The 26791-nt window shown below is 44.9% G+C and overlaps 1 protein-coding gene and 1 long non-coding RNA gene across 4 annotated transcripts in view; both read left to right on the forward strand.

Annotated features, from left to right (window-relative positions):
- Nucleotides 1-26791, forward strand: part of LOC134298543 (uncharacterized) — a 243715-nt gene that overhangs the window by 90557 nt on the left and 126367 nt on the right. The window lies entirely within an intron of this gene.
- The window catches only part of rgs19 (regulator of G protein signaling 19), an 84543-nt gene that overhangs the window by 36999 nt on the left and 20753 nt on the right, over nucleotides 1-26791 (forward strand). The window contains exon 1 of one of the 3 annotated variants that reach the window (XM_062979067.1): nucleotides 2060-2707. The exons of the other annotated variants lie outside the window; for them this stretch is intronic. The gene's annotated coding sequence lies outside the window, so the exon portion shown is untranslated. Of the gene's footprint in view, nucleotides 1-2059; nucleotides 2708-26791 lie in introns of those variants that run through there. 3 annotated transcript variants of the gene reach the window in all.

Here is a 26791-nt window from a genome sequence, read left to right on the forward strand (position 1 = left end):
ATTATTTAGCAAGTAGATTGACTAACTACTGTTTTCACTCCCCCCCCCCTTATAGGCAGCACACAGATTACATAATTTTGAAGTCCAAATGACACAGCAATGGCCCATTCATATTATAGAAATATAGTGCTGTTACTCCACTTTGATTGCCATGCTTTGGTTCCATGGAATCCTTGGACTTGCAGTTTAGGAAGGAGCACTGGGAATTTTCAACCAAGGAGCTCTAGCTACTCACCAGATTACAAATCCCAGGATGCAGCCATGGCAGTTAAAAGTGAGATAATAGTGTTATTGTGTGGTATGAATGGGCCCAAGGCATTTATGTTGTTGTAGCAGCAATACCAATTGATGTTGATAAATGGTATCCTAGGCCAGCATTGTCTACCAGCTGAGAATTCAGGGGCAAGCCAGTTTTGCTTTATTACAAAGCACATGGCATGCGATTGCATCCAGAAAGGACAGATTTACCATCATTGTGTGCCTTCAAGTCATTTCCAATCTATGGTGACCCTAAGGCGACCCTATCATGGGGGTTTCTGAGGTTGAGTGTCTGCTACTCGTCCAAGCTTACCAATGGGTTTCTATGGAGAAATGGGGAATCCAGCCCTGGTTTCCTGAGTCGTAATCCAGCACCCAAATCACTACACCATGCTAGTGTTGGTGCCCAAATTCAGAGGGCCTTTGTGAACAATTCATGGGTGGAATGATACAGCTGACAATATTTTTTAAGCCTATTTTCAATTTTGGACTAATTCTGCACAAAGTTTACACATTGATTTGTGTAGAGGTTCAAGAGCAGAGAGATATATACATAAGTATCTGGTACCATCCGGGGTGGGCCCCTAAAGTTGGAAGAGACCCCATGGGCCATCCAGTTTAATCCCCTTCTGCCATGCAAGAAGACACAACCCAAGGACTCCCAATAGATGGCCATCCAGCCACTGTTTCAAATCTCCTGAGAAGGAGACTCCACCAGATTCCAGGCAGAATAATCTACTGTTGAACAGCTCTTACCTAATGTTTGGGTGGAATCTCTTCTGGGGTTTTAAATCTTCTGGAGCAGCAGAAGACAAGACTGCTTCATCTTCAATATGACATACTTTAAAATATTTAAACATGGCTATTGTGCCCCTCTAGTTCCTCCAGGCTAAAAATACACAGTGTCTGAAACGTCTCTCCATAGGGATTAATGTTTTCCAGATCTTTGACCATTTGGGTCAATCCATTTCTTTGGACATCTGACCCATTGACATTTTAAGTGCTAAAAATGCCAAGGAGAGAGTAAAAATATCATCAATGTGAAGGAAAGAATTTTTATTTAGGGGCAATATCCTCATTTTGCCTCCATCCATATCCCACCATTCTATGGTTTCTCCATGCTGTACTTCCTCCAACCATTGCATTTTTGTTTGTTGTTGTTTCTGACCCAGTTACTAATGAGTGTGGACTTGGTCCCGATGAAAAGGAATAAATAAATTGTGTGTGTTTTAAAAGGTTTTATACTGTTTTATCTATTTTTAAATATTTTTAAATTTTTATGGTGAATAATTTTGATTGTTTTGAAATAATAATAATAATAATAATAATAATAATAATAATAATAATGTATTTTATTTATATTCCGCTCTCTCTCCCCGAGGGGACTCAGAGTGGATTACAGGTACATATATGGCAAACATTCAGTCCCGTTAGACAATTGACAAAGGCAGATAGTACATAAACAGAGGCAAGGCTTCCCTCTTTTTCCATCTCCTGCATTTGGAAGCTGTGTCCGACTCAGCCATGGGAAGTGTTGTTGTTCCATTTCTCCTCGCCGAGGAGCCTGTCATCTATGGGCACCTTCCTGGTCAAATTGCCAACATGTGTTTCAGGGGTGCCTTTGACCTCCCCTCCAAATATCTACTCACATTTCTAGGTTAGCAGAAGCTGGAGCAGATAGATGGAGCAAACCCCGACCCGCAGCTTAAACCACCAACCTTCCAGCAAGATCTTCTATAGCTGGCGGTTTAACTCGCTGTGCTAACCACAACCTAGGGTCCCACTCTGGGAGAAGGACAGCATCCAATGACAATGATGATACATATTATGTTGAGCATCTTTTGGGATGCATCTGCACTGTAGAATTAATCACCTTGATACTACTTGAAGAGCCATGATTCAATGCTATGGAATCCAGAGATTTGTAGTTTGGTGGGTTCTGGCAAAGAAGACAAATGATCTCCCATGATTCCATGGCATTTTCAAGTGAGGTCAAACTGCATTCATTCTACAGTGTAGATGCACCCCCTGTCATTCAGTTACCCCAAAACCAGCTTTGTAATGTGGGATGAAAACCACCAACTTGTGCTTCCTCTCTTTCTCTGTGTGTCTCTCTTTTTCTCAGCCACTTCCTCTCTTCGTTCTCTGAACGGCTTCTCCTATCTCTAGGAAGCCCTCGTGAAAGATCTTTGCTAGCCGGGGCTTTCCCAAAAAAGGGTTTCAATGTTGCATCCGATTATGCCACTTCCTTCGCCACTCCCTTTCCTGTTAAGTAACAAAACGCTGGCTTCCTCTCTCTTCCTTTTCTTCTTCTTCTTCTAATTTTGCCACACCTCAAGTCTGTCCTTTTTTTTTGAAAATGTATGATGCCAAGCCCTGTAAGTAGGCATCGGTCTGCTTGGAGGGTCTCTCAGGATGGGTAGATGGAAACCTGCTGGCCATGGGACAGGTATGGTAGCCGCACAAACCGGAAATGCTTTCAAGCTTGCTTTATTGGTTTGGAAAACTGCTTTGCAAATAAAGACCACTGAAATGAATTAATCTATAATATGCTTAACTAGTCACTTGGGTGCAGACACATCTTTTCAATGTCTAGAAAGCTGAAATGGTGATGAAGGTATATGTCTGACCTCAAAAGCAGACAAAATTATCCTTAAGTCCAGTCATGTCCGACTCTGGGGGTTGGTGCTCATCTCCATTTCTAAGCCGAAGAGCCGGCGTTGTCTGTAGACACCTCCAAGGTGATGTGGCCAGCATGTCTGCATGGAGCGCCGTTACCTTCCCGCCGGAGTGGTACCTATTTATCTACTCACATTGGCATGTTTTAGAACTGCTAGGTTGGCAGAAGCTGGAGCTAACAGCGACCGCTCATGCCGCTCCTGGGTTTTGAACCCGAGACCTTTCGGTCTCCAGCTCAGTGCTTTAACGCACTTTGCCACCCAGGCTCCTCGCTGTTCGGCTATGTCTCTCTCTCTACATCTACATTGCAGAATCATTGCAGTCCGGTACTGCTTTAAGTACCATTGCTCAATGCTAGAGAATCCTGAGATTTGCAGTTTGGTGAGACACCAGCAGTCTTTGGCAGAGAGAGCTAAGACCTTGTAAAAACCACAGCTCCCACAGTTAAAGTGGTATCAAACTGCATTAATTCTACCCATAGTATGCAACTTCATCCCTATATATTTTCCACTGTCATCAAGACTGTGAAATTTACCTTTTGGTGTTGTTATCTTTGTAGGAATAATTGTGTTCCAAGCTGGAAAATCGCTCCGAATTCGAGTTTCACACAGACATGACCCTTCATTGTCCCAATGCTTTCCATTCTGTTCCTTTCATCCTAATCTCCCTCTTGTATTTTCCTTGGTTCTTCGTCTTATCTTTCATGCTTTTATTCATGCTCTTCTTGCTTGCCTCTTTATTTTTATCTGCCTGCGGCTCCCATCATATCTAGAGGAGTTCTTTTGATGCGACTAAAAGTTGAGCACACGTCGTTGTTCTTAGAGAGAGTGGATAGGAAGGAAGAAGGCCATATCTAAAGGAAATATGCTGTGGGTTTGCAAAATATGGGGTGCTTTTCTATATGGAATGCCATATTTGCCTCGTATCAATGGCTAAGATTCACTGCTAGCCATGTTAGCTATTTCCTCTTTTGGGGGAAGTTGTGCTAATATGGCTAAAATACAGTCTCTGGACATCTGTGCCATTTTTGGAGTTTTCTGTACAGATCACCCTGGGTGCATCTGCACTGTAGAACTAATGCAGTTTGACACCGCTTTAACTGCCATGGCTCAATGCTATGGAATCATAGGAGTTGAAGATATATATATATAGATAGATATATATATATATATATATATATATATATATATATATATATATATATATATCCCCCTCCCCAGAGGGAATTTTTATTAATCATTATTTTATAATACATAATCATAGTTACATTTTCCTTTTCCATTCCCTAGTCCCTCCCCACACCCACCCCACCCCCCTCCCTGTTGACAACGTAAACCTTATTTTTTTGTTACATGAGCCTTCTTTCCATTCTTTCCAATTTTTTCTTCCAACTTTCGTCATATGGTTTAACAGTCTGTAGCCATCTGCTAAATGGAGTCCATATTTCTTTAATTTTCTTCTGTTTGTCTGACCATGTTTTTTTGTTTCTTAAAATGTCCATAATATCCAGTTGTATTTGATCCCATATATATTCATACCATTTTTCAAGTGTCCATTTCTTTTTATCCTTCCACCCTCACGCTATTACTGCGTGTGTGGCTCTAAACATTATCATCATTAAGTCTTGGTCTTGGTCCTTAATTCTTCTGTCCCCATATATCCCTATTAACAGAATTTGCATATTTATATCAAATTTGGTTTTACTATGCAATTCAACCTGGGTTAGAATTTGTTTCCAAAATTTTTTATCTCTTCACATTCCCACCATAGATGAGAGTACCATGACTCCCTACTCACACAATGCCAACATTTGGGATTTAATCCCTGAATTATGTGTGCCAGCTGAATTGGTGTTCTGTACCATTTCGTAATTATTTTCAGTTCTAATTCCTTATATTTGTCTATTTTTATTTTATTTAAACCATTGACTATCTTTTCTATCTTTTCTTTTCCTAGGCCCCCTTCCTTTTCCCATTTGTTTTCCATTATTCTATACATAGACTCCTTATCTTCAGGAGTTGAAGTTATACAGTATCTTTTCTTTAAACTTATCTGCAAAAGAGTGCTGGTGAGTCACCAAGGTACATCTGCTAGTATTCCATAGCTATTAAAGTGGTGTCAAACTGAATTAATTCTATGTTGTAGACCAGGCATGGGCAAACTTGGGCCCTCTGGGTGTTTTGGACTCCAACTCCCACAATTCCTAACAGCCGGTAGGCTGTTAGGAATTGTGGGAGTTGGAGTCCAAAACACCCAGAGGGCCCAAGTTTGCCCATGCCTGGTGTAGATGCACCTTCTGTCAACTACCAACTTGGAAGATGCCAAGTGAGTCACTTAGATTAGTTACCCACATTTTTATCTTTTTAGTGCCGAAGATCTCGTTATTTTTCCAAGGAATTTGTCCCTGAATGTATTGACCTGTTGCTGCGTTTGTTACCTTTACTTTTATACTGTTTTGGATTTCTGTTCCGGATCATGTTTTTGATGTCTTTTAACTCCCTTCAGAAAATTTGTATTCCAACAGCAAAGTACAAGATTTATTAATATACGGTATTTAAAAAGCAAAAGAAGCACTACCGGTAATCAAATCATAACCGCCAGATTAGGATCACCTTTTTTTTTCAGACTGTGATTCAGCAATGTAATGTCCCAACTGTCTTAATAGTAAATGTACTTCTCCTTAGCTGGTTTTGCTCTAATTTTCCTAGAATTTTTCCCTGTGATTTTCTGAGGAATGTAATCACTAAAAGTCCTCGTTCTCTGACTTAATGATCTGATGCTATTTTTGTGTGCATTCATCAGTTTATACTGAAACAAATATAGCATTAGATGTTAAAAATTAGCTCTTGGTTCTACATGCTTTTAGTCCCGACCAGTTAAGTCCCAGCCATTGAATCAGTAGGAATGTTGTACGTCAACATTTATATAAATTCGATTAATGCACTGGATGGGACCCAGGTCTAAACCATCTTATACAATATTCTTGTGCATGAAACAACATTTGTGTGTGTTGACCCGTCTCGAAGCATAGATGCCACAGTGTCAGCCAGCCATCTGGATAAATTTGGATTTTCAAGTATTTTGGATTTCAGAATTCCAGACAGAGGATGCTCAGCCTTTACTAGTTTTCGCATATAAAATAAACCAGCACCTTCATGTTGTGTTGCGAGCACAAAATGGGAGTGTAAAAATGTCACTCAAACACTTAAAATGTCATGAAAAGCTCTTCATGTCTAGCTTCTGCAAAGTGAAGAAGGATCATAGCTTTCTTCTTTTGCTAGTGTATTTTACACCCATTTCTGTAATGGATTATTTATCCCACCCACCATCTGAAAAGGAATGGCAGGCACTGAAGTGAGGTCCTTGCATCCATCTCTTTACCATGAGATAAAGAGCAAAGAGGGTAGTTGCTTCTGAAAGGATTGTGGTGTTGTAGCTGTAGGACGAAAATGTACTTTTGGATGAGGGAAACTTCCATTCCAGTTCCTATGAGACAAGGGGCCCTTCTACACTACCCAACTATAATGCTGTGATTCCATTTTAACTGCCATGGCTCCGTCCTATGGGAATTTGGAATTTGAAATTTAAGGAGGGGCATTTAGTATTCCAATCTAGAAAACTCTAGTATCTCACCAAACTATAAGGACCAAAATAGTTTGTAGTTTTTCAATAACAATGCAGCCTCCTCTCTCATTTCCCAAGATTACACAGCATTGAGCCATGGTGGTTCAAGCAGTGTCAAACTGCAACAATTCTACGGTCTAGATCAGCCATGGGCAAACTCTGGCCCTCCAGGTGTTTTGGACTTCAACTTCCACAATTCCTAACAGCCTGCTGAAGTCCAAAACATCTTGAGGGCTGAAGTTTGCCCATGGCTGGTCTAGAAGCACCCTCAAATTCCAAACAAGTGTTTCCACATACGTTTTGGATAAACAGTTCTGTTCTTTTGAATGCCAGTTGCCCTCTTTCACATACCTGTTGACATTTCACGTCTGTTTTGCATTTTTGAATAGCTGCCTTAGGAGGGGATCCATTTAGCTTGTTTTATTTGTACCCAAGCTAGGTTTTTACATTGAATTCATCCTCTGTATCTATTGAATTCATTTGGGAAGGTTCAGTGGATTCCTGCGATCCTCTAGAAGAGTGGTTCTCAACCTGGAGTTTCCAGATGTTTTTGGCCTTCAACTCCCAGAAATCCTAACAGCTGGTAAACTGTAGGCCAAAAACATCTGGGGACCCCAGGTTGAAAACCACTGCTCTAGAGTTTGGGTCAAAAGCCATTAATGCTCAAATCCCATGTTATGCAATGGTTTAGTAAAAGGTGTCTACAAAATTGTTTTCCCAATATGGAACACCCTCCCCAAGGATCTCAGACAGGCCCCTACATTGGCAGTCTTCAGAAAGAACTTGAAGACCTGGCTGTTCCAATGTGCCTTCCCAGATTAATAGGAAATCTCCAACTCCAAGTCCCATAAGCACTTTATTAGAACTAGATCGTATATCGCACTCTGCACTTGTCCTAGAAGCCTTATATATCACCTTTCACATCAGCACTTTTAATCTTGTACCCATTACTCTGGCCCGGCCCAGTTTTATTATGTTTTAGCGTATTGTTTATTGCTTGTTGTTTATACTGTTTTAATTTTTTTAATTTGCCTTTTGTTTTGTATTGTTATATTGTGTGTTGAGGCCTTGGCCTTTGTAAGCCGCATCGAGTCCTTCGGGAGATGCTAGCGGGGTACAAATAAAGTTTAATAATAATAATATGAAAGTCCAAAGCCTTTGTCTCCAAAAGAGATGAGTGACTTCTATAGCTTTTAGATGTGATGTTTAGAAATCCTGTGGCATTGCGCTTTGTGTGTTAGTCTCCAACTCCAGAGTTTGCATCAAGTTTGCATCTCCACACAGCCATGACAACCCACTGGGTGACCCTGGGCAAGTCACACACTCTCAGCCCCAGAAATCCCCAGAAATACTTTAGAGTTGGCAGTCACTTAAGGACACACAAGAAGAAGAAGAATGGGAGTTGTATCCTTTGCATTGTCCAGTCCTGGGAGCCACAGTTTTAGTGGACCAAGTTCAGAGGATGGGAAACAAGAAGGTAAAAGGTGTGAAAACCTTATGAACCTGTTTAAACTTACTGAAGAGAAGGTGCGGGACTGATATGATAACCAGCTTTAGATATTTGAAGAGATATCATGTACAAGAAGGAGCAAGTTCATGTCCTACTGTTCCAGAGACTAAGACATAAACTACTAGTCACAAGATTTGAACCTACAAGAGATTCCACCTAAACATTAGGAAGAATGTAATTGCTTTGGAGCATGGTGGATTCTCCTTTGTAGATCTTCAAAACATTTGGTCACTCACAGGAGTGTTTTTATTGTACATTCCTGCATAGCAGGAGGTTGGACAGGATGGTCCATGTTATCCTTCCAAAGATTAAGAAACTTGAGTTTTCCCACCAGTGTCCTACAGAAATGGCCAAGGTTTTTGATTCAAGAAGAATTAATGGCATTTACTCTTTCTTTTTATTTGTGCCCAAAAAAAATTGGAAAAGAAGAAACAAAATAATTAACTGGATAATATATTTTCCTTAGAAGTACTACAGGTCATCCATCATCAAATACATCACTTTGGTTTGATTGAAACTTGCCTAGTGGCTTCCCATGGCTAAGGGGAAGTGAATCCACTATGGGTTTAGTCTGAATTTTAACGGTAATCTCCAAGATGTTGAATCCAATCCTGAAAATAATTTTCTAGACTTACACATGAGTTTATAGGATAGTTTGTAGACATATTTTGCAGACTTTGGAGCAATCCATAAACTGCCTTAAACTTGAATTTGATGCCAATCCAGGTTTCCTTCTTTCATATCTCTATAATACAAGATGCAGTTGGATAATTTTACAGCTACCATCCAAACTGCACAATATTATGTGTTGCATTACATACAACTGCAAGTTTCTCAGAACAAAACAATATGTCCCCTTTTAAAGAAACTTTTTAAAAAGGCATGTCCCATTTGCTGTCTTGGCAAATTTCCGCATTTTCAGATTGTTCCTCTTTATGATTAACACACTCTCCTCTCTTCCTCTTTTTCAAGGGTGTTTTGAGAGAACCGCTGGTATTTTAGCTACCCAAAATGAACTTCCTTTATTCACTGGGCTGCGTCTCTGTGGATTTGCGTGCACACAGAGTGCGCTGTGCCTACACAACTTGTGACCGGGAAAGAGTTACGTAGCCCACAGGGTAGAGATGGTGTTTTACTGATAATATTCTGAATTTGGGATTACAAAAAGAAAGGGCTTTGCCTCTCTCTGAAGAGCCATCAGATTTTGGTAGACCACAACTTGTCCAGCCTTGTTGCAAAGGAAAAAAGATGGCTTGCAATCAGGAGAAAAAAAATCATAATTAGAAAAAAAAGAAATTGGTGTGTGTGTGTGTGTGTGTGTGTGTGTGCATGAAGACTATTTTTTTTTAAAAAAAAATTCATTTAATAAATATTTTTATCCCACCCTTGTATCATGGCTGAGAAGTGTAAACAGTTTAGACAATTCCAACTTAAAATCAAGAAGTTATTTAAACAAGATATTAAACAATTAAAACAAGTTTTCAAAGATTAGAAGGGTTTAAAAAACACTTATATGCTTAAAAGCAAACGAAGCTTTAATTTAAAACAAAACATGTCATGAGCTGGAGCTGGAAAGAAATGAGAGAGAGGCAGTAAAAGAGAGAGACAGATTGTGTGTGTATGAGCGTAGGTATGTACACTTGCACATACACACAGAAACACAGTGATTTGCCTCTTAGGCTATAAGACCAGGGTTCAGATCTCGGCTCAGCCATGGAAATCCACTGGATCATCTTGGGCTGATCATCTTAGATTAGGAATGAACCAAATGCCACCCAGAGCTATTTTTGTGGCCAACAGAACGTAAAATACATACATTTTAATCGCACCCCAAAATGTGGTTGTAAAAGGAAAACTAAATTGCTCCAGAATGGCTTCATATATACTCTGAAAATGTGAATGGCATTTCTATCATGTTTGGAGGGCCCCTCCCCCCAAGTCAAAAATAATTTATGTCATTTTTTCTATTAAAAAAAACAATTTGCTCTGAAAATGACCTGAAGTGTTCACTTGGGGCCATGGGGTATATTTCCATTACAATTTGTATTCCTTCTGATTGAATTAGGAGGCGAAAAAGGATACGTAGATAGATAAATAGATGAATGGAGGGATGGATAGATGAATAGATAGGAGGGCTGCAAAAAAACTGATTGTAGGAGCAGTTGCGATCCTCCAAAAGTCTTCTCAAGAGATCATGTTGCATCCTACTTTTCCACAGTTGCTTACACCTGCTTTTTAGGAAACAGTGGAAAACCATTATTGAGCAAGTCAAGGATAGCTTACTTACTTACTTAGGCGATCCCTCACTGTCCGAGTATGATGGCCTTCAAGTGTAATGTCTTGGCTGTGGATACGTAGATGACTGTAGAGCCCTATTCTTGACCCGCATGTTCTCCCACCATGAGGACATTGGTTTCCAGGTGGAAGATGGTTCCGTTCAGGGTTGGGTTAATACACGTTTCTCGTGGCATGTTTTTCCTTTTCGCCTCTTCAAATTCCACAACACTAGTGCTCACAGCTGATCTCCAGCTAGAGTGCTCAAGGGCCAGGGCTTCCCAGTTCTCGGTGTCTATACAACAGTTTTTAAGGTTGGCTTTAAGCTCATCTTTAAATCTCTTTTTCTGTCCACCAACATTCTGTTTTCCATTCTTGAGTTGGGAGTATAGTAACTGCTTTGGGAAATGATGACCATTCATTCGGACAATGTGGCCAGTCCAACAGAGTTTATGGCGTAGGAGCATTGCTTGAGTGCTAGTGGTCTTTGCTTCTTTGAGCACGCTGACATTTGTCCACCTGTCATCCCAAGAGATTTGCAGGATTTTTCTGAGGCGAGGCTGATGGAAACACCCCAGGAGCTGAGTGTGATTCTGCAGACCAGGGGTCCCCAAACTAAGGCCCGGGGGCCGGATGCGGCCCATCGAAGCCATTTATCCGGCCCCCACGGCACAAGGGCATAAGGGGGTTGGGCTAAATGACCCAAGGGGTCTCTTCTTCTCTTACAACCATTATTATTATTATTATTATTATTATTATTATTATTATTATTATTATTATTATTAAGGCTGGGTGGCCATCTCTCAGGGGTGCTTTGCGTGTGCAGAAGGGGGTTGGACTCAATGGCCCAAGAGATCTCTTCCAACCCTCTTTTATTATTATTATTATTATAATTATTATAATTATTAACATTGAGACTGGGTGGCCATCTGTCAGGGGTGCTTTGCTTGTGTTTTCGGTGCACAAAAGCAGAAGGGGATTGGACTCAGTGGCCCAAGGGGTCTCTTCCAACCCTCTTTATTATTATTATTGCTGTTATTATTATTATTATTTATGCTCGGTGGCCAACTATAGTCCGACCCTCCAATGGTCCAAAGAATTGTGAACTGGCCCCCTGTTTAAAAAGTTTGAGGACCCCTGCTGCAGACAGTCCACGTTTTGCAGGCGTATCACAGGATTGGGAGGACAATAGCTTTATGAACAAGCACCTTGATATCCCTATGGATGTCCCAATTATCAAACACTCTCTGCTTCATTTAGAAAAATGCTGCGCTCGCAGAGCTCAGCCAGTGATATATTTCAGTGTCAATGTTGAGTTTTGTGGGACTTTTTGGTTTGCTTTTATTTTTCTTGGAAGACGCCTGTGTGAGATTTTTTTAAATGTGTGGGGGTCAGTACACAGCTGATCTACACACAGTCTTCACAGAGTGAGGTGCACATCCAGTAGCATTGTTAGCACAACGACGGTGGCTTCTCAATCTGTTGCAGCCTTCTTCCGCCTTCACAGCCATTGTAACATGTATCATGTTCTCTTCTGCCTGCTCTACCATTGAGGTCTTAGAGTCTTTGGGTTATACTTGGTCTGGATCCTCCCCTGCGGCTGCTTCTGGGAGTACATGACTCTGGTGAAGATGCCCGCAGGTTCATTGAAACACACAAGCCCCCCCCCCCCCCACCACAACAAGGTGACAATCTATCTAGTGGGTCAAGGCTAACATGGTGTAGTAGTTTGAGTGTTGGACTTCAGACTCTAGGAGATCATAGTTCAAATCCCCATTCAGCCACTGAAACCCACAATTTTACTTTGCACAAGTTAAACTATCTCAGCTTCAAAGGAAAGCAATGGCAAACCCACTCTGAATGAACCAGAATTAGCTTAATATAGCAGTGTGAGTATTGAACCAGGACTCTGGAAGGGCATAGTTCAAATCTCCATTCAGCCATGGAGACCCACCCATTGACTTTGAACAAGTCAAACTCTCTCAGCGTAAGAGGAAGACAATGGCAAACTCATTCTGTATTAAACCATAATAAATAAAATATGCTGAACCAGGATTCTGGAAGACTATGGTTCAAATCTTAATTTAGCCGCACTCTGACAGCAATGTGAAGAATACAATGCCAAACCTTCTGAGTAAGTTTTGCCAAGGAAACTCTAGGATAGGGTTACCATAAACCAGAATCCTCTTAAAGGCAGACTATACAAACAGCAAACAGGTGGTTTTTTATCATGTTTTCCTCCAGAGGATTTCAGAGTAGTTTAACCAATTTTTTTTTACCAATAGTAAATATGCATTTTTGGGTGTGGAATGATGACTTGCCTAAGGACAGAAAGGCACATAACATGCAAAACGGAAGCTGCTTTTGGAGCACGGAAGTGGGAGGAGGCAGGCCAGGAAAGAGCTTAATTCTTTCCCCATGAAGCTGCTTTTGTGCAAAATCGAGCCACTGGCCCATGGAGCCTGGTATTGACTATCTAAGTTGGCAGCAATTCCCCAGCGTCTCAGGTAGTTTTCTCATGCTTCGGTTTAATTGGAACTGGCAAGAGCTGAAGTTCAACCAGCAAAGGATGTGCTTCACCACAGAGCTAAAAGGCCAGCCTTTGGCTGCTTGCTGTTCTGCCACCGAACCCGGCCTCCCAAAACCACTTCCTCCTAAAAACTTGTAAGGAAGTATGATTCAATACCCTAAAGGCACCAGCTCACATCTGATCTTGGAAGCGAAGTAGGGTCAGCTCTGGTTAGCACCCAGATGTAAGGCAACCAATGAATCCTAGGTGCTGCAGGATACATTTCAGAGGAACATACTGGCAAAATATCTCAGAATATTCCTTGCCTAAGAAAACGCTATGAAATCCATGGGATCCCCATAAGTCAACAGCCGACTTGGAGGCACCTACACACAGACTTACTCTGTCTCTGGCAGTTTCAAGATGAGACAAAGTGTTCACATTTTAGGATTGGTGCACTGATAGGGTAGGAGTTTTGTGCCAGCTTTTCTGTCCCTTTTCCTATGTGTTTGGCACAATTAAGTATCAGCTTGGGAATGATCAGTGAAAGCAAAAGTAAACACTAAAGTTGTTTTAATGGCAAAGGCCATCTTTGTTTTCTGGAGAAAAAGAAAGACAATGACTGGTTCCAGAGTGCTTCCACATTGTGCAGTTATAGCATCACAAGTCCACTTTAACTGCTGTGGCAGCATCAGATGGAATCCAGAAGATTGTAGTTTGGTGAGGCTAGGAACACTGTGGCAGTGAACTACAGATCCCAGGATTCAATAGAGTATTGTCTTGGCATTTAAACTGGGCAGATAGTGTTGTGATTGTGTCCTATGGAAAGGTCCCTGGAAGCCTCCAGGAGAAGAACTTGAGTCTGCAAAGGTAACATTTCCAAGCTTTGCACATTTCTTTGTTCCTTGATTGGCAGTCTCCCAGTCAGTCATCTCTTAAAGCAAGGTTTGCTACTCTTTTTCTTTCAAGGACTGCATTCCCTCACCGGTGCTGCATTTTGGGTTACCTGTTGCTGGTGAACAGGACCAGAGCCCAAAGTGGTTGAGGCCAACATCAGATTTTAAAAAGTGAATAAAGTGAAATCCCATCACCATATTAGCACATCTTTTACTATGACAAAGATCCCAGCTCCAATCCTTTGACTTATTTGAAAGCCCCTCAAGCTTTCAAATAAGTCAAAGATCTTTGTGTGAAAGGTCTTTGTTTGAAAGCTCAGGCACCCCCTGCAAGACAAACAAATAATACTTTAGAGCAGAATAGGCTAAATTAACTGGTTTAGTATAAAAACATTTTTCACATTTTCACATTATGTATACACAGTATTACTTTGGGAAGCATCTGCTAATGTGTACTTTGAAGGCATAAGATATCCAAGTAACTGAATGGGTAGATTAGCCACCATTAACTGCCATGGCTCAATGCTATGGAGTTGTAGTTTTGCAAGATTTTTCGCCTTCTTGGCCAAAGACTGCTGGTGCTGCACCAAACTCCCAGGAATCCATAGCATTGAGTCATGGCATTTTAAGTGGTGTCAAACTATATACATTCTACAGTGTAGATGCACCCTAAGATCTTGCGTTGAAGTTGTTGTACTTTAGACGCATCGCAAGGAAACTCACCAAGGAAAATGGTACTACTAGGAAAAGTAGATGGTAGGACTACAGGAAGAATGCATTACATTCTTCCTGTTAAACTCAGGGTGTATCTACGCTATAGAATTGATGCAGTTTGACACCACTTTAAAACTGCCATGGTTCATTGTTACGGAATCCTAGGACTTACAGCTTGGAGAGGCATCAGCATGCTTTGACAGAGAAGACCAAAGGCCTTGTAAACTCCAATTCCCATGATTTTACAGCATTTAGTCATAGCAGCAAAAGTGGTGTCAAACTGGACTCATTCTACAATGTAGATGCACTCTCAGGCAAAGAAGCCACAGCCTTGTGTTTGCTGCTCAAAATGGGGCCTCTTTGAAGACTTTCCTTCACAGCGATCCATAGGTCAAAGCCAATAGGAAGCAATGGGACACCATGCAGCAAATAGTGGAGCAAAAAGAGGTGGACGATACAGAATGTATGCATATGTCTTTTTAAGGTAGCTCCCAAACTGTGGGATTCCCTTCCATGGGAGGCTTGGTTGCCTCCTTTTCCCTTCTCTTTTCTCTGGCAGACAAAGACCTTTTGATCTGGGTGGGTATTTAATTGGCTGCGGCAGAATGGGTTTTTAAAGAAATGCAGTGGACTGGACTTTTACATGTAAAAAAATTCCAATTAATTTTAATAAGATTGTCTATATGAAAAAAAGTACTATGGAGTATTCCAATGCCAAAGAGTCCTTTGAGAGAGCTTGTTAGATTGCTTTTTAACTTGCATGTAAACTGTCTTGGGTCGTATGTTGTAAAAAAAGGTAGAATCTGAATTAATCATATACATAGAAATAATTATGTGCTCCAGAGCTCTTCTGCCTCCACACCCTTTCTGTGTTATTCTCCCATTTTTTCTCACCTGGGAGATCTTTCTACATTGCTGTCCCTTTGTACATGGCTTTTTGTTCCTTCAGTCTGCTTGTTCTTTTTCCTCGTTCTGCTATTTCGTCTCCTTTCTCTTTTTATCCCCTTTTATCTTATCAGCCTCAGCAGCAAAGGCATGCAGGGCTTTCACTTTCCCAGCCACTTATATGTTAAACAGTTACCTTGTAGACCCTATTCCTTCTCTAGAAAATTGCATGGCTGGAGATGGGTTTGTTGTTGAGCTGGGGTGCATCCACACTGTAGAATTAATCCAATTTGACACCACTTTATCTGACATAGCTCAATGCTGTGGAATGCTGTGATCTGTAGTTTGGTGAGGCACCCACACCCTTTGGGGGGAAAGTCTAAAGACCTTGTTAGACTACAATTCCCATAATTCCACAGCATTGAGCTATGACAGATAAAGTGGTGTCAAACTGCATTAATTCTACAGTGTGGGTGGACCCCTAGAAGTCCTGAGCTATGTTGAGAGACCCCCACATCTGGCATTTCAATTGTGTTGTAACCTGTCTCAAGCCACAGGGAGAGCCGGGTAGGAAATAAAATTATTATTATTTCATAGTATTACTAGTAGCTGGAGGGTTGGCTATCTTAGTGTTCTTCCATGTTCCAGCTATGAACACGTTTGGGAAAACCCTAGATCATATCTTTTGCAGCAGTTTACCCCTTCATGATACAGATACAGCTGGAATGGACATCGAGTTGCCACTGGGCTGGAAACTGGTGGGAGTTTGTATAGAAGAGAGGATTTCAGTAGGTAACATGCAAAACCTGCAGAAATTCCCTCTCCATGCAATCCTTAGAAGTATATCTCCAATTTTCACGCTAGTAAAGGTAAAGGTTTCCCCTGACATTAAATCCAGTTGTGTCCGACTCTGGGTGTTGGTGCTCATCTCCATTTCTAAGCCGAAGAGCCGGCATTGTCCGTAGACACCTCCAGGGTCATGTGGCCTGCATGACTGCATGGAGCACCGTTATCTTCCCGCCGGAGTGGTGCCTATTGATCTACTCACATTTGCATGCTTTCAAACTGCTAGGTTGGCAGAAGCTGGAGCTAACAGCGGGTGCTCACTCCGCTCCCCGGATTTGAATCTGCGACTTTTCGGTCTGCAAGTTCAGCAGCTCAGCGCTTTAACACACTGCACCACCGGGGGCTCCTAATTTTCACGCTAGCATCATAAAAATACAGCAACCCCCAACGTCTACGGTTTTGACTTTTTGCGGATTGATTATTCACAGATTTAATTCAAAATCTTCTGTCTAGGAATCTCCATGTCTTCCAGTGTAAGGTCAGTTTTTCTCAGTCTTGCAAGGGATCCAGAGATTTCTAGAGAAAATGACTATGTAGGACTCTCTAGGTCCTCCATTGCAATTCTATAGCCAGCTTCCAGTAGAAGTTGAACATAGAGTTGTGTTAGAGGAGTTAGAAATTCCCCAAGAAGTATTCTTTCAGGTAAAACATAGTAATGTCTTTCATTGCATTTTCTACTTTTCTGGGGGCCATATCACCCATGCGAATGTGGAGGGCCGACATTCTTCACAAAAGCCACTTGGATCTGGTGTGGTCTTTGTTCTCCAGCTGCTTCTGGCCCAGGGAGACCCTCCTGGACTGGTGCGGCTCCATTATCCCCATTCCATTTCCTAGCGGCCACCATCTGTTTCTTCTGGTGTGGTCCAGTTAATCCCCTCTGTATGTCCCACTGCATTTCCCTTGGTGAAGAATTGGCCTGGCTCTCCTGCTTCTCACTGTGTGTTGCTTATGGAGTAGATGAGGAGAACACCTGGGCTCTTTGGGAATGTGCATCTGTTTGTGATATTCACACAGACCCGGAGGAAAATCTGCAAAGTTTTCCTTTTTTTCTTTGAGTGCACTTGGCAGATGTCAGCAGAATTGCATAACTGGATTCCGAGCTAAGCCCTTTCATACTAACATTTGGTGAAGCAGCCCTTTTATTCTATTTTCTTCCCCTTCTTTCCCTGGTTGAGTTTTCTCATGCCAACTAAGAAGCCGGTCCAGGAGAAAGCCAGCCTCAGCAACCGATGCTGTGACAAGATGATTTTTTTTTTTTAGCACGAGATGCTTGAAGAGGAGATTTTGGCATCCTCTTTGTCTGGAGTCCAAACGGAAGCTTGTCTGTCTTAGCCAGAAGCCTTAAAAAAAAAAAAACTTCACAAGCTGTAGTTTTATCTCTTACATCTCAGGCATGCAGAATGCTTTGACAACTTCCAATGCCAGGCATTAGCCTATAAGGCAGATTCAATATCATTGTCTCCCGTGCAGAGACATTGGTCAGATGTGCAGGGATCAAGGAGGTTTATTTATTTATTATTTATTTACCTCATTTATATCCCGCCCTTCTCACCCCGAAGGGGAATTAGAGCAGCTTACAAATAATATGTATGTACAATGTATTATAATAACATAGCACAGTACTAGCATTATATATCACTAGCTGTGCCCGACCACGCGTTGCTGTGGCGTTGTCTGGTGGTGTCTATATTTTATAGGCAGTGTGGAAGAGGCCTAAGTGAGGCCTAACTTTGCCTGTCCCCTGGGCTGAGTGGATTGCTAGGAGACCAAGTGGGCAGAGCTTAGCCTTCTAACTGGCAGCAATTGGATAAAAACAATTATTCCTCTCCCTCTAATTAGGACTTTATTTTTCTTTTCTTTTTGTTGTATCAACCTAGAGGCATGGATGAGGGGTTCTGCTGTCAATTTTTGAGGTTGTGGGGTGTTTAGTTTTGTTGTTTTGTCAGTCGCCAGGATTCCATCACTCTTTTATATATATAGATTATCACTATATTGTACTATACCACTATACTGTAATATTATTAGTAATATTACATGTAGTATATGATATATAATTAATATTGTTATATTGTATTATTATTAGTATTACATTGTATTACATTATAACATTATTATCAATATTATATGTATATACAATATTATTTATATATGTGTGTGTGTAATGTGCATTTTTCCCATAGAGTAAACAAAAAAAACCACTGAATCAAATCACACCAAATATGGCCACAAAAGACATATTAATCCAATCTATGTCTTTCAATAAAAAAACCTAGAAAAATAAAGTCCAAATAACAGAAAACCTCCAATTGCTTACCAACTTGAATAGCACTGAACAGCCTTACAGCTTCAAAGCCAGGCTGCCTCCTAACCAGAGGGATCCTTCATTGGTCATCTTGAATAGCACTGAACAGCCTGAATCGCATTCAAAGCACCCCCGACAGATGGCCATCCAGCCTCTGCTTAAAAGCCTCCAAGGAAGGAGCCTCCACCACAGCCCCGGGGAGAGAGTTCCACTGTCGAACAGCTCTCACAGTGAGGAAGTTCTTCCTGATGTTCAGGTGGAATCTCCTTTCCTGTAGTTTGAAGCCATTGTTCCGTGTCCTAGTCTGCAGGGCAGCAGAAAACAAGCTTGCTCCCTCCTCCCTATGACTTCCCTTCACGTATTTGTACATGGCTATCATGTCTCCTCTCAGCCTTCTCTTCTGCAGGCTAAACATGCCCAGCTCTTTAAGCCGCTCCTCATAGGGCTTGTTCTCCAGACCCTTAATCATTTTAGTCGCCCTCCTCTGGATGTTTTCCAGCTTGTCAACATCTCCCTTCAACTGTGGTGCCCAAAATTGGACACAGTGTGATTCCAGGTGTGGTCTGACCAAGGCAGAATAGAGGGGGAGCATAACTTCCCTGGATCTAGACGCTATGCCCCTATTGATGCAGGCCAGAATCCCATTGGCTTTTTTAGCAGCCGCATCACATTGTTGGCTCATGTTTAACTTGTTGTCCACAAGGACTCCAAGGTCTTTTTCGCACACACTGCTGTCAAGCCAGGCGTCCCCCATTCTGTATCTTTGATTTCCATTTTTTCTGCCGAAGTGAAGTATCTTGCATTTGTCCCTGTTGAACTTCATTTTGTTAGTTTCGGCCCATCTCTCTAGTCTGTCAAGATCGTTTTGAATTCTGCTCCTGTCTTCTGGAGTGTTAGCTATCCCTCCCAGTTTTGTGTCGTCTGCAAACTTGATGATCGTGCCTTCTAACCCTTCGTCTAAGTCGTTAATAAAGATGTTGAACAGAACCGGGCCCAGGACAGAGCCCTGCGGCACTCCACTTGTCACTTCTTTCCATGATGAAGATGACGCATTGGTGAGCACCCTTTGGGTTCGTTTGCTTAGCCAATTACCGTAGTTTTGTCTAGCCCACATTTTACTAGTTTGTTTGCCAGAAGGTCGTGGGGGACTTTGTCGAAGGCCTTACTGAAATCCAGGTACGCTACATCCACAGCATTCCCTGTATCGACCCAACTCGTAACTCTATCGAAAAAAGAGATCAGATTAGTCTGGCATGACTTGCTTTTGGTAAATCCGTGTTGTTCAAAGCCAGGCTGCTTCCTAACTAGAGGAATCCTCCATTGGCCACCTTGAATAGCACTGAACAGCTGTGCAGCTTCAAAGCCAGGCTGCTTCCTAACTAGAGGAATCCTCCATTGGCCACCTTGAATAGCACTGAACAGCCTTGCAGCTTCAAAGCCAGGCTGCTTCCTAACTAGAGGAATCCTCCATTGGCCACCTTGAATAGCACTGAACAGCCTTGCAGCTTCAAAGCCAGGCTGCTTCCTAACTAGAGGGATCCTCCATTGGCCACCTTGAATAGCACTGAACAGCCGTGCAGCTTCAAAGCCAGGCTGCTTCCTAACTAGAGGGATCCTCCATTGGCCACCTTGAATAGCACTGAACAGCCGTGCAGCTTCAAAGCCAGGCTGCTTCCTAACTAGAGGGATCCTCCATTGGCCACCTTGAATAGCACTGAACAGCCGTGCAGCTTCAAAGCCAGGCTGCTTCCTAACTAGAGGGATCCTCCATTGGCCACCTTGAATAGCACTGAACAGCTGTGCAGCTTCAAAGCCAGGCTGCTTCCTAACTAGAGGGATCCTCCATTGGCCACCTTGAATAGCACTGAACAGCTGTGCAGCTTCAAAGCCAGGCTGCTTCCTAACTAGAGGGATCCTCCATTGGCCACCTTGAATAGCACTGAACAGCCTTGCAGCTTCAAAGCCAGGCTGCTTCCTAACTAGAGGGATCCTCCATTGGCCACCTTGAATAGCACTGAACAGCCTTGCAGCTTCAAAGCCAGGCTGCTTCCTAACTAGAGGAATCCTCCATTGGCCACCTTGAATAGCACTGAACAGCCGTGCAGCTTCAAAGCCAGGCTGCTTCCTAACTAGAGGAATCCTCCATTGGCCACCTTGAATAGCACTGAACAGCCTTGCAGCTTCAAAGCCAGGCTGCTTCCTAACTAGAGGGATCCTCCATTGGCCACCTTGAATAGCACTGAACAGCTGTGCAGCTTCAAAGCCAGGCTGCTTCCTAACTAGAGGGATCCTCCATTGGCCACCTTGAATAGCACTGAACAGCTGTGCAGCTTCAAAGCCAGGCTGCTTCCTAACTAGAGGGATCCTCCATTGGCCACCTTGAATAGCACTGAACAGCTGTGCAGCTTCAAAGCCAGGCTGCTTCCTAACTAGAGGGATCCTCCATTGGCCACCTTGAATAGCACTGAACAGCCTTGCAGCTTCAAAGCCAGGCTGCTTCCTAACTAGAGGGATCCTCCATTGGCCACCTTGAATAGCACTGAACAGCCTTGCAGCTTCAAAGCCAGGCTGCTTCCTAACTAGAGGAATCCTCCATTGGCCACCTTGAATAGCACTGAACAGCCGTGCAGCTTCAAAGCCAGGCTGCTTCCTAACTAGAGGAATCCTCCATTGGCCACCTTGAATAGCACTGAACAGCCTTGCAGCTTCAAAGCCAGGCTGCTTCCTAACTAGAGGGATCCTCCATTGGCCACCTTGAATAGCACTGAACAGCCGTGCAGCTTCAAAGCCAGGCTGCTTCCTAACTAGAGGGATCCTCCATTGGCCACCTTGAATAGCACTGAACAGCCGTGCAGCTTCAAAGCCAGGCTGCTTCCTAACTAGAGGGATCCTCCATTGGCCACCTTGAATAGCACTGAACAGCCATGCAGCTTCAAAGCCAGGCTGCTTCCTAACTAGAGGAATCCTCCATTGGCCACCTTGAATAGCACTGAACAGCTGTGCAGCTTCAAAGCCAGACTGCTTCCTAACTAGAGGGATCCTCCATTGGCCACCTTGAATAGCACTGAACAGCCTTGCAGCTTCAAAGCCAGGCTGCTTCCTAACTAGAGGAATCCTCTTTTGGCCATCTTGAATAGCACTGACCAGAGGTATCCTATCCACCAGACTACGCCACAGCAACGTGTGGCCGGGCACAGCTAGTATGTGTGTGTGTGTATCTATATTTTTTCTTCGTGTACTCTGTGAATGCACACTAATGGAGAGGCTGCGCCTGCGCAGGTCCCAACGGAAACTCTTCCCAAGCTGAAGTTTAAATTTTGGCGGTAGCCACGCCCCTCCGTCCCCGGAGGGCATATAAGGCAGCCCTCGGCGTCTCCTCTCCAGTTCCTTTTTTTCCGCCGCAAGGTTCACTTCGGATTCTCATGTCTACGACTCGCTTCAAGCGCTGCACTCAGTGTGCCGCTAAAATTCCTGATTCCGACGGCCACGCCAAGTGCCTCTACTGCCTCGGAGAGGCACATGTCGTCGGTACCTGCCGTTTCTGCCTGGCCCTAACGGCTCAGGCTAGAAAAAATAGAGCCGCGAGGCTTAGAGCGGCGCTCTACGAAAAATCGCTTGCCCCTGAACCCGCTCTGTCGACTTCGGGCACGAAGCCGCCGCTTAATCCGGGTTCGATGTCGGCTTCAACAGCTAAAGCCCCTTCGGTCTCGTCTAAGGCGTCCAGAGCCTCCAGATCGTCTAAGGCCGCTAAACCACCGTGCACACTCACCACGGCTACGGTGTCGACACGTTCTGGTCGGGTCGGCCCTTCCTCGACATCGAGCTCGGTGGCTTCCGTATCTTCGGCCCGATCCCATCTTGGGGCTCCTCCGTCGACCTCTGCGATGAAGATCGCCCTTAAAAGGGCTCACGAGGAAGCTCGTCGGTCCCAATCCGACTCAGCGATGGTCCCTCCCACGCCGGGAAAATCCCTGAGGGTTCCATCAAAACAACCACTCGCTAAGAAGAGGGCTACCCAACGTTCTTCCTCTTCTGCTTCCTCCAAGATGGACGTCCTTTCTTCGGCGACTTCTTCTAGAAGGTCCTCTCCGATCGCTCCTGCTCAGCGACCTCGCCAAACTTCTCCTCAACAACTTTCTGATGGCGAGTTGCAGGACTCACCCCACCACTCCACTCAGACAGTGGTCAGGGTGCCTTCTCCTCGACCTGCTGTCTCTCATCGTCCGTCTCGCCAGCAGCTTTTTCCCCCGACCTCGACACCGGAACGGGGTAGACAGACCACTCGCCTGGCTCGAGCGGCCCAGGCCTCGGCCTCCAAAGATACTCGCCCACAGATGGCTTCTGCTCTTGAGGCTTTGCCGCCACCAGAGACTGTGTTGTCATCTCCCCCCCAGTCCCCTCAAGGGGCTGGGGACGATGAGATCGATATAGATCGCCCTGATTCCGCCCTCTCGGCCTCGGTGGTATCCTTAGGCCTTGATCTCTCTCCTCCTCATGACGCCTATGAGGTGGACCCTCCTTCGCCTACCGACAACATTCGGGCTTTCTCCGAACAAATGATTAGAATGGCCGACGCCCTGGGTCTAGAAATCAAACAGACTTCCAAGGCAGTTACTGACCCAGTCTTCAAACGGGTCCAAGCCCAGGCCCCTCCAGCCACCCTGTTGCCATTTTTGCCTTATCTCCTAGATGTCATCCAATCTTCGTGGAAGACTCCTTCCTCGATCCCTCCTACCTCGAAGAGAATCGAGTCTTGGTATCGTACAGATGACGACACTTTGGAATGGCTTAAACACCATCCCGACCCGAACTCCATGGTCGTTAAAGCTTCTCAGTCTTCCGGCCGTGAATCCACTACCCCTGCAGACAGAGAGGGCAAGAGGTTCGATGCGGTCGGTCGAAAGCTCTATTCCGGAGCTCTCCTACTCTGTAGAATGGCGAACTATGGGGCCTGTATGGGGGCATACCAGCAGATCCTTTGGGAGAAAGCTCAGCCCTTCTTCTCTAAATTGTCGGATGAAGACCGGTCCGTCATGTCCACCCTCCAACAAGAGGCCGATTCGTTAGCGCATCATCAAATCCAGATGGCTAAGCATACGGGCGACACGGCCGGCAAGATGATTGCCCACGCCATTGCTATTCGTCGCCACGCCTGGCTGAGATCTTCCGGTCTGTCTTCCTCCTCGAGGCAGGTCATCGAAGACCTCCCCTTCGACGCCATGGGCCTCTTTAACTCTGGCACCGACGACAAACTTAAAACCAACCACGACTTTAAAGTTCTGGCCACTAAATGCGGCGATCAACCCCAGGTTCACCGCACCAAGTGGTTTCCTCAACGCTTTCGACGCTTCCCGCCTCCTTCTTACCGCCATCAATCCTTCCGGCGTCCCTCGGTATCAAACAACCAAAATCGCCAGCAACCCCGTCGGGCCGCTCAGCCACAAAGACAACGCGGCCGAGCCACCCCCACTGCTGCTCAACCTCTCCGGCGTTCCTGACGCCATCTCTCTTTCCAAAGACTCTTTCTTCGGTACCGATGCAGCTCTCATGCCTCCACACCCCTCCCCTTCACCAAATCAGCCTCATGGTCTCTTTCTAGACCGCCTGGCTCCCTTCTTTCACCGGTGGAAATCTATTACTTCAGATGCCTGGGTTCTCAAAATTGTCCAAGAAGGCTATGCCTTGGAATTCGAAGAACTCCCGCCCACGGGTCAAGTCCTTCTCTCCAACCCCTCTCAAGAAATTCTCGCAGAGGTCGACGCCCTTCTCGCCAAGGGGGCTATTCGGCCTTCTCCATCGGTACAGGACCCTCAAGGCTTCTTCTCCAGATACTTTACGGTCCCGAAGAGGGGTGGGGGCCTCCGCCCAATTCTGGACTTACGCATGCTCAATGTCTTCATACGTCCAACCAAGTTCAGGATGGTCTCCATCGCCTCCATCCTCCCGATGCTTCAACGCGGAGACTACTTCGTGTCTATAGACCTTCGAGACGCCTATTTCCACGTGGCGATTCGAGAAAACCACAGACGCTTCCTTTCTTTCAAAGTTCTCGACCAGACCTACCAGTTCACCGTTTTACCCTTTGGCCTCGCTACGGCCCCAAGGGTCTTTACCAAAGTCGTCGCTGTCGTGGCTGCCCACCTCCGGCTCCAAGGGATCACAGTCTTTCCATATCTAGACGACTGGCTTCTGGTCGAATCCGACCCTGCCCTTCTCCGACGTCACGTCGACTACACCCTCTGTCTTCTAGAATCTCTCGGTCTTCAATTAAACCACGACAAATCTCACCTCACCCCGTCGAACAAGATCTGCTTCATCGGTGCCCTGTTCGACTCAATTGCTCAAACTGTCTCCCTTCCATTCGACAGGTTTCTAGCTCTTCGCCAACAAATCATTTTCTGCGAGACCCACCGGAGGGTTCGGGCTCGATCCATCCAGGTACTGCTCGGCCACATGGCCTCCACAGTCTTCACGACCCCGTTCGCCAGGCTTCATCTCCGGCCTCTTCAAAGGTGGTTCATAGACGCTTTCAAGCCATTCCGCCACCCCAACTCGAGGTTTCTCTCGGTCCCGCCTCACGCTCGTCGGTCGCTTCTCTGGTGGAAGTCCCTCTCCAATGTTTGCAGGGGCCTTCCGTTCCACCCGATCCCTCCCTCCACTACCATAACCACGGACTCATCCAACTTCGGCTGGGGAGCCCACATGAAGGGTCTCACTGTTCGGGGCCTTTGGTCTCCCTCCGAGAAGGCAAATCACATAAATTTTCTCGAACTCCTTGCTATCTTCAAGGCTCTGAGAGCCTTCTCACGCCTGATCTCCCAGACATCTGTACTCATTCAGTCAGACAACACGGTAGCAGTCTTTTACATCAACAAACAGGGTGGCACGGGTTCAAGGAAGCTGATGCTCCTCTCCTCCCAACTGTGGCATTGGTGCATAGCCCGCAACATCCAAATCTCGGCGATTCACCTTCCCGGGATCCAGAACAACTTGGCGGACGCCCTCAGCAGGATGACGACTTCCTCCCACGAGTGGATGCTCGACCCCGAGACTCTTCTTTCTCTTTTTCTCAAATGGGGCTTCCCCACTCTAGACCTTTTCGCTTCTCCCGAGAACGCTCAGCTGCCCCGATACGGGGCAAGACTCCCCCCGTCCTCCTCTCCAGGCTGCCTGGGAGACGCCTTTCTTCTGGACTGGTCGGCGGAACCGATCTATCTCTTTCCGCCCTTTCCTCTGATACCGAAGGTCCTGCAGAAACTCCGGTCGGTACCTACGTCGGCGATCCTGATAGCTCCAGCCTGGCCTCGTCAATCTTGGTTCCCGGCTCTTCTTCATCTCTCCAAGGCGACCTTCTTCACTCTACCTCTTCTGCCACACCTCTTATCCAGGGAGAACGGCCAGATCCTCCACCCGGATCTCCCCTCTCTACATCTCACTGCTTGGAGGATTCTCCCCTGACCTCCCTCCCGCAAAACCTACAGGAGGTCCTCCGCGCAGCTCACAAACCGGCTACAATCAGGGCCTACACTTATAAAGTCTCTCGCTTTCGCTCCTTTCTTCGCTCCCGAGGAATTACTGTTTTCCCAACCTCGGTACCGATTGTGCTGAACTTCCTTATGTCTCTGGCAGACCAAAAACTTTCTCTTGCTTCTATGAAATCTTACCTGGCCGCTCTATCCTGGTGTTTTCAACAACATGGTAGACCATCTCTATTCTCCGACCACCTTGTCAAGACCTTCTTGAAAGGATACAACAACATCTGCCCACCGACTCAACCTCCTACTCCAGGGTGGAACCTCGAGCTTGTACTTTCCCAGCTTACTGCCTCTCCCTTTGAACCGCTGGCTTCGACCGACCTACGTCTCCTTTCTTGGAAAGTTGCCTTCTTGGTGGCCATAACCTCAGCGCGCAGACCCTCGGAGCTGGCGGCCCTTCGGGTCGATGAACCCTACCTCCGCTTTCATCACGACCGCGCCGTTCTCCGTCCGGACATCACCTTCCTTCCCAAGGTGGTCTCTGCTTTTCACCTTAACCAGGACATTGTCCTTCCCGCTTTCTTCCCAGACCCCTCGTCTCCCCTTGAGCGGAGACTGCACCTCCTTGATGTGCGTAGAGCACTTCTGTTCTACCGGGACCGTACTAAGGACATTCGAAAGACCCCAAAACTTTTTGTGGCCCATGCCCCAGATAAACTGGGCAAGCCTATTTCTTCTCAAAGACTCTCACACTGGATTGCTCAGGCCATTGAACTGGCCTATGAACTAGCCAAAAGACCTCCTCCCCCGTCGGTTCGC

The sequence above is a fragment of the Anolis carolinensis genome, chromosome 4, assembly GCF_035594765.1.
Source record: "Anolis carolinensis isolate JA03-04 chromosome 4, rAnoCar3.1.pri, whole genome shotgun sequence".
NCBI lineage: Eukaryota > Metazoa > Chordata > Lepidosauria > Squamata > Dactyloidae > Anolis > Anolis carolinensis.